The sequence below is a fragment of the Bombina bombina genome, chromosome 11, assembly GCF_027579735.1.
Source record: "Bombina bombina isolate aBomBom1 chromosome 11, aBomBom1.pri, whole genome shotgun sequence".
Classification (NCBI taxonomy): Eukaryota; Metazoa; Chordata; class Amphibia; order Anura; family Bombinatoridae; genus Bombina; species Bombina bombina.
This window is the reverse complement of record NC_069509.1, coordinates 34,110,619-34,118,810: the sequence shown is the minus strand read 5'-3', so window position 1 is coordinate 34,118,810 and position 8,192 is coordinate 34,110,619.

Here is an 8,192-nt window from a genome sequence, read left to right as displayed (position 1 = left end):
GGGGTTTGTTATTTTATTAGGGGGCTTAGATTAGGTGTAAGTAGCTTAAAATTGTTGTAATATTTTTTTAAATGTTTGTAACTTATTTTTTTTATTTTTTGTAACTTAGGTTTTTTTATTTTTTGTACTTTAGTTAGTTTATGTAATTGTATTTAATTGTAGTTATTTGTAGGTAGTTTATTTAATTTATTTAATGATAGTGTAGTGTTAGGTTTAATTGTAACTTAGGTTAGGATTTATTTTACAGGTAATTTTGTATTTCTTTTAGCTAGGTAGTTATTAAATAGTTAATAACTATTTAATAACTATTCTAACTAGCTAAAATAAATACAAATTTACCTGTAAAATAAATATAAATCCTAAGATAGCTACAATGTAATTATTAATTATATTGTAGCTATCTTAGGGTTTATTTTACAGGTAAGTATTTAGTTTTAAATAGGAATAATTTATTAAAGTATAGTGTAGTGTTAGGTGTAATTGTAACTTAGGTTATTTTTTAGTTTACAGGTACATTTCTCTTTATTTTAGCTAGGTAAGCTATTAAATAGTTAATAACTATTTAATAGCTATTGTACCTAGTTAAAATAAATTGAAATTTGCCTGTAAAATAAAAATAAATCCTAAAATAGATTATTTATATTGTAGCTATATTAGGGTTTATTTTAAAGGTAAGTATTTAGTTTTAAATAGGATTAATTTAGTTCATAATAGAAATATTATTTAGATTTATTTAATTAATATTTGAGTTAGGGGGGCGTTAGGGTTAGGGTTAGACTTAGGTTTAGGGGTTAATAATTTTATTACAGTGGCGGCGGTGTAGTGGGGGCAGGATAGGGGTTAATACATTTATTATAGGTGACGACGGTGTAGTGGGGGGCAGGATAGGGGTTAATAAATTTATTATAGGTGGCGACAGTGTAGGGGGGGCAGGATAGGGGTTAATACATTTATTATAGGTGACGACGGTGTAGTGGGGGGCAGGATAGGGGTTAATAAATTTCTTATAGGTGGCGACAGTGTAGGGGGGGCAGGATAGGGGTTAATAAATTTAATATAGGTTGCGGCGGGTTCAGGAAGCGGCGGTTTAGGGGTTAAACTATTTATTTAGTTGCGGCGAGGTGCGGGATCAGCAGGATAGGGGTTAATAATTTTATTCTAGAGGGCGATGGTATAGGGGGGGCAGGATAGGGGTTACTAGGTATAATGTAGGTGGCAGCGGTGTCCGGGAGCGGCGGTTTAGGGGTTAATACATTTATCACAGTTGCGGCAGGGTCTAGGAGCGGCGGTTTAGGGGTTAATACATTTATCACAGTTGCGGCAGGGTCTAGGAGCGGCGGTTTAGGGGTTAATACATTTATCACAGTTGCGGCAGGGTCTAGGAGCGGCGGTTTAGGGGTTAATACATTTATAAGAGTTGCGGCAGGGTCTAGGAGCGGCGGTTTAGGGGTTAGTAACTTTATTGAGTTGCGGGAGGCTCCGGGGGCGCCGGTATAGGGATAGAACAGTGTAGTTTAGTGTGGCTGCTTAGTGACAGGCTAGCAATAAAGCTGGGAAAAAGCCGAAGAGCAGCGCGATTGGATGAGTGATAAGTCTCACAGTCCGCTGCTCATCGCCCCGCGGCTTTTTGACAGCTTTATTTGATAACTGAGGCGAACGTATTCAGGTCCGCTGCGGCGAAGGTAGGCGAGCTTAGGCGGGCGTATTGGGCCGGCGAAGGCAGGAAAGTAGACGGCTTGATAACTACCCCCCATTGTCTCTTCCTGATCATAAACCAGTTTTGATATATGTTGTATATCATTGTAGGTGGTATTATGGTTTTCTTCAAGTGTTGAGACTCTGGTGGTAACCTTAGATAAGTCTTTTTTTTAGTTCGCCATACCAGATTTTGACCTCTCCCATGATCTCTTTAATATCTTCCTTGGTACATAGGGACTGTAGATCTTCTTTGGTAATTGTGAGGTTGCTAGTGGTAGATGAAGGTGCCTTTTGGGAGTCAGCTGGGGTGGTAATAGTTGAGGAGTCCATGTTGAGCGATGTGGAGGCTGCTTCTTGATGCTTGAGATATTGCTGCATCAGTTTGACGTTGCTATTATGCTCTGATTTGTTGGTTTGGCGGCCTGGCATATCCAGATATATGGTATTGCAATATTTTAGGTGTTTGGTTGCAATATAAATATCTGAATATGGTCAGAGCTAAGGTTAGGAGATGTTGGCAGGGGCCCTTTGTGCTTAGGGTGTCAGGTATAATGTAGAAGCTTCTATGTTGTTTGTCCCAAAGCAGATGTAAGTTGTTACTTTTCCAGGGCAGCTTATGTTATATTTTATGTCCGTGTGCTGCAGAAACAGGCAGCAAGGAGTGATTTTTCTATGTTAGACCGGTGTAGCAGGCTTGCCTATGTATTTATATAGTGCCCTTGGGCTGCAGGTGCCCTTTGTGGTCGGTAACCAGTTAATAACGTCTGGTGTTAACAGATTGTTGCTGCCCTGCAGCGCTACCTGGTCACGTGGCTCCGGGTGTGTCCAGTTCCTGCTCTGGCTCCTAGGACTGTCAATCAAAAATGCTTCTTGCAAAAGTTATTAGTGTTTTTCAGTATCATATGTACATATGCTGTAGGTGCCCCATGCGCCAGTATTGAACCACGTCACCATCTCAGAGAGTCAGCAGTGGTTTGTATTACACAAAAGAAAGGGACATGAAACCCATTTTATTATTCCCTGATCCACACAGAGCAGCAATTTTAAACAACTTTCTAGTTTACTTCTCTTATCAAATTTTCTATGTTCTCTTGGTATCTTTTGTTGAAAAGCATGTAGGTAAGCTTAGGAGAATGCACATGTTTGGAGCACTTTATGGCAGCAGTTTTGCAAGAATGATATCCATTTGCAAGAGCACTAGATGGCAGCACTATTTCCTCCCATGTAGTACTCAGACGCCTACCTAGGTATCTCTTCAACAAAGAATACAATGAGACAAACCAAATAGAAGAATTTGGAACCTTTTTAAAATTGTTTGATCTGTTTGAAGCATTTTTAATATATTTTTTTGTTTTATATCCCTTTAAGTATTCACTAATGCAAAACACACCAATGGCAGCACTCTGTTCAGGCATGGTGTTTGAAAGCTGATCTTCTCTAGACCAGGGTTCTTCAAAAAAAAATTCCCAAGACTCAGTGCCATGATACCACATACCTTCTCGACCCTATTTTTATGCTTGGTCTGAAAATTGCAGCTATTTCTTGAAGTAACAAGAATAGCTGCAATTATTGGCAAGTGACTATGTGACTACAATAGGTGTGTACTTTATTCCTGATTGTAATCAAACTTGAAAGTGTTGTAAAAGGTAATAACATACACTCTAATACAACACACTGGTTGCGTGACCAATTTGGAGGGTTTTTAGGGTCAGAAGAAGATCATAGCAGTGCAGCCATTTCTGCGGCTAGGTCCCGCCCCACGCGGTGCTCCTGCCCGTCTAAAAGGCTCAGTCCTGAGCCAAGTGCTACTGGAGGCCGACGTCATAAGAACCCTAGTGGAGATGCGAGAAGGGTTTCAAGGAAGGTACCTGCCATGGCAGATTCTTTAAGGGAGGAGCGTCGACACAGGGAAGTTGCGGTGGGCTTCCATATGACTCCTACGGACGTCCCAGGTGAGTAAGCGTTACCGGACCAGCTATACAGTCCAGTGGGGCCTGCTGTAGATGTTCTGGGGGATCAAGTAGTTACGGACAGCTCTGGTGAGCCTGTTGTGAATTTTGGCACTAGCGAGGAAATGGAAGGGCAGGGTAGGGAGGATTTTATGGTTATAGACTCCTGGCCTACATTAGGGAAAGGGGGTATGGATGGTGCTACTGCTGTAGGCTCAGAGACACATAGGCCCTTCTTAAGTTGAGGATTTAGCAGTTTTTCCTGATCGGCTAGGTGGATTGGGCTCCAGTACTCTCACTACTGTTATTGGGGGGTAAGAGATGGAAGGACCCACACTAGGGTACACATGGCCAGGGCTCCTCCCACTCATAAGAGGAGTGGGGTTTGGAGGGGCTCCCGGGGGAAGGGTGCCCCTAGTATCAGCTTGGATCCAGTGGTGATAGAATCTTTCCCAAGCTCCTCAGATGGGGAAGATGTGGTCCCCCCTTCTCCAGTTTTGAATGATTCAGGGGTAAGGTTGGGTTTAACTTTAAATAGGGGTACTCAGCCTTTGCATTTCATTGTTTCTAGGGTGAAGCATGGGTTCATGGAAGGTCATGTGCCTGACTCTGTATTAAATGCTGGTGCTAACATCAATTTTCCAACAGCAGGTATGGTGACGGGCTCTAGGGTCTCATCTTTGGAACAACAGGTGGAGGTGTGTTCCACTGATGGTGGAGAGGAGGACTCCTTCTGCTTGGCAGACTCATGGACTGAGTCTATTTGTCTGGACCCTGGAGATGGTTTGTGTCGGACGAGGTCCTCACATCCTTGGTTGCAGTATGTGGCAGTGCTCACATGGCTCGGGGCAGAACAAGAAGTGTAGCAAAGACAAGACAAGGGTTGCCGCTAGATTGGGTAAAAGGGGGGGGGGGGGAGAATATTAGTAGGGTGGCCTTTGCAGCAGTTGAAAATGTGGCCGTCAGGGCCTCTTTTGGTAAAGGAAATATTTGGTGGAGAAATTTGGGTGAGAATGTCCCCTTAGAACTGAACATGCCAAGCCCAAAAAGAGCAAAAGGTACTTTAGCTGATGTTTTGTCTGTACGGGCTCATGTTCTACCACACAGGGGATCACGTTAACTTGTATGGGAGGGATCATCATCCTGATGTCTTGCAGGTACCTTTTGGCAGTTCCCATGCTCTGGGAAGAACTTTGGCCTCCGTGGGATCAACTCAGGACCAGTCGACCCTACAGGATCCCTGGGATGTGGCAGCAGTGGCAGGTGAGACATCCTTAATGAGGAAGGTGGAGGCCTCTGTGGTTCCTACTCCTCAATCTCCAGTGGCTAGAGCTTGGGCTCCTTTAGCATAAACTGCCCCGCAAAGGTGCTCAGGTGGGGCTCAGGCGTCAATAACCTTGGGTGGTCTAGGAGATTTAGGAGTCCCCTCTGCTGGTCAGAGCGTAAGTCAGGTAGGGTCAGCAGATATTGTGGGTGATGCTCCTGACATTCGAGTAGAGGACACCATGATATCCAGGTCTTGCCCCTGTTCTATTGGTCCCTTGGGATTGCATTTGTCCAAGGAGACTAGGGACAGGATTTGTAAAAGGGAATATATAGAATAATTTTTTTACCCTTGGAACAATCGTTTGAGGTCTCAGATGACTCTAAGAAGGACGCTAATAAAAAGAGGAGGATGAGCGTAAGAAGTGGTAATGGAAGCTGCCGAGAACCTTTACTAACTGGTTCCAAGCTTTCATTATTTACGCCAGTGTGATGGCTGATAGATGCCCAGGAGTATGGCTTGTGGTCAAACCTGAAATTAAGTGGGATGACCGCGAAATGGGTTTATGGTTGAAGGTAATGACTCCTCTAAGAGCTTCTCAGCCCTTTCGGGCTGCTTCTCAGGCATGAGTGCTCAGGTTGCGGAGGTGCCCATGCTTACGCAAAATGTTTCAAAAAAGGAAAGGCAACAGAGAAGCCCGATTTGCCTGACAAAGAGGCAGTCTCCAATCAGGGTGGAAAAGATGAAACCCTGGTTAGGTCGCTATACCAGTAACAAGGGTTGTTGGGAAAAGGCAGCTGTGCATGCTTTTACTTTTGGGTTTGTTATCCCATCATTCAGTGGTTAGGATCATTTTGCAGGCAACCTGAAGTCAACTAGGGAATGGCCGCATGTTGTTCGTGAAAAATCATGAATGAAAATGAGTTTGGGAGAATGGCCAGTCCATTTCAGTCGTTGCCTTGCCCGGAATTGTGGATTTCTCCCTTGGGAGTTGTCCCTAAGCAGGAGCCGGGTAAATTCCGGCTGATACACCACTTATTGTATCCAAAAGGGAGTTTGGTTAATGACGGTATTCCTCCTGAACTGGTTTCTGTAAAATATGCGTCTTTCGATAGCGCATTCGACTTGGTGCGGGAAGCTGGGAAGCAAGTCTTAATGGCCGAGGTGGACATTGAGGCAGCCTTCCAGTTATTACCGTTGCACCCGGTTTCTCATAGATTGCTTGGTTGTTGTTTTGAGGGCAACTTCTTCATCAATCTTTGCCTTCCCATAGGGTGCTCCATCTCTTGCTCTCTTTTCGAAAGTTTTAGCACATTTCTGGAGTGGGTGGTAAAGAAACGGTCAAATCTGTTGTTTGTTGTCCATTATTTGGACAACTTTTTGTTTGTGGGTCCCTCAGGCACAACGGCCTGCAAAGTTTTGAGGGATACATTTAACCGTATTGCCAAAGAATTTGTTGTGCCAATTGCACTCGAAAAATCGGAGGTCCCGGTTATGGTCCTCAGTTTTTTGGGCATTACCATAGATTCGGATATCATGCAATGTAGACTCCTGGGCAGCAAAGTGGAGGGCTTGATTAAATTAATCGAGTATTTTCTATCAGTCATAAAGGTCAAATTGGCTGAAATGCAATAATTTCTTATGGCTGACTGGCCCCCTGAAAAAAAAAGTCTAGGGAGTTTGGAAAGTTTTTCTAGAGAATTTTAATGGGTCTACTTTGATTAAGGCCCTGCGTGTCTCCAATGAGGTTACAGACGCTGCTGGGAGCAAGGGGTTTGGGGCTATTCTGGGAAAGGAGTGGTGTGCCTCTGAATGGCCTGAGGTATGGAAAGGGAGTGAGTTGATTGAAAACTTGATATTCTTGGAATTATTCCCCATTCTGGTGGCTCTATTCGTGTGTAGTTCAGTGTTGAAGGATAGGTCTGTTTTATTCTCCACGGATAATATGGGTGTTGTATCAGCTATTAACAGTTTGCATTCTTCTTCCCCTCCAGTTATCCGTTTGTTGAGAGTTTTTGTCCTGCAATGCATGAGGTTGAATGTGTTAGTGAGGGCAAAACATATACCGGGGGTACAGAACTCAATTACTGATGCGCTTTCTCGATTGCAGTGGCTGCAATTTCAAGAACTGGCTCTTCTAGGGGACAGTGTGGGGACGGACGTCCCGGATTCACTATGGGTCCTTGGTACAGAGGACTTGCCAATCTGGTGAGGGCCTCCTTAGCTCCAAGTTCATAGAATGCCTATTCCAAAGTGTGGGCTGATTGGGAAGACTTGCTGCTGGGGCAGGGAATTGTGGAGGGGGACCTGGCATGCCAGAGGGTTTTTCTTGATTGGATATGGAATTGGAAACTTTGGAAACTTAATCCATCTGCAGTGGACAAACGTCTGGCCGCTCTGGCATTTCGCTTCAAGTTATTGAATACAATTGACATTACCAAGTGATTTTGTATTCATCAAATCATAAAAGGGCTCAAGAAGAACAGGTGTGTAAGAGTGAAGGTCATCGCCCGGTGTCTTTTTCTCTTTTGAGTAGATTGTAGGATGTGTTGAGGGTGGTGTGTGCCTCCGCTTACGAGGTGCTGCTTTTTCAGATGGCTTTTTCTTTAGCCTTTTTGGTGCTTTTCACATCTCTGAGTAAATTAGTCATTCTCAAGGGGCTCATGGGGGTTTGGGTGCGTCGGACATGGTGGTTACGGACTTGCAAGTGTCTATCTTTTTGCGTAGCTCCAAAACTGATCAGTTAGGTAGAGGCACATCAGTTATTTTGTTCCCTATGGGGATTGAGATTTTCCCGTGCCTAGGGCTGCGTACATTTTTCAGGTATAGGCCATTGGTTGGGGATTCGTTATTGGTGCATGTTGATGGCAGGGCTCTGTCTCACTATCAGTTCAGGGCAGTTTGGGAAAAGCCCTTGGGAATTTGTGTTTGAATCCTGGGGAATTTGGTTCACATTCGTTCAAGATTGGGGTCGCCACAGAGCCGGCGGCGTTGGTTTTAGGCAAGGATGTCATTCAGGGTGTTGGGAGGTGGAATTCTAATATGTTCCGTTCTTATGTTCGGGTACACAGTTGACGGTCTAATTTATATTTGCTGTGTTGCTTTCTCTATTCCAGATCCAATTCATGTTTGGGTGGTGGGCCACTCTTTTATTTACTGGGCAAGAAGAGCAGCTTTGAGCAAGGAGTATGGCCTCTAACTTGGTTTTGGGAAAAAAGGCTTTGTTTAGATGGTTTGGAATACGTGGCCTTTGTTGGGATCAAGTTTTGTTGTACATGGTG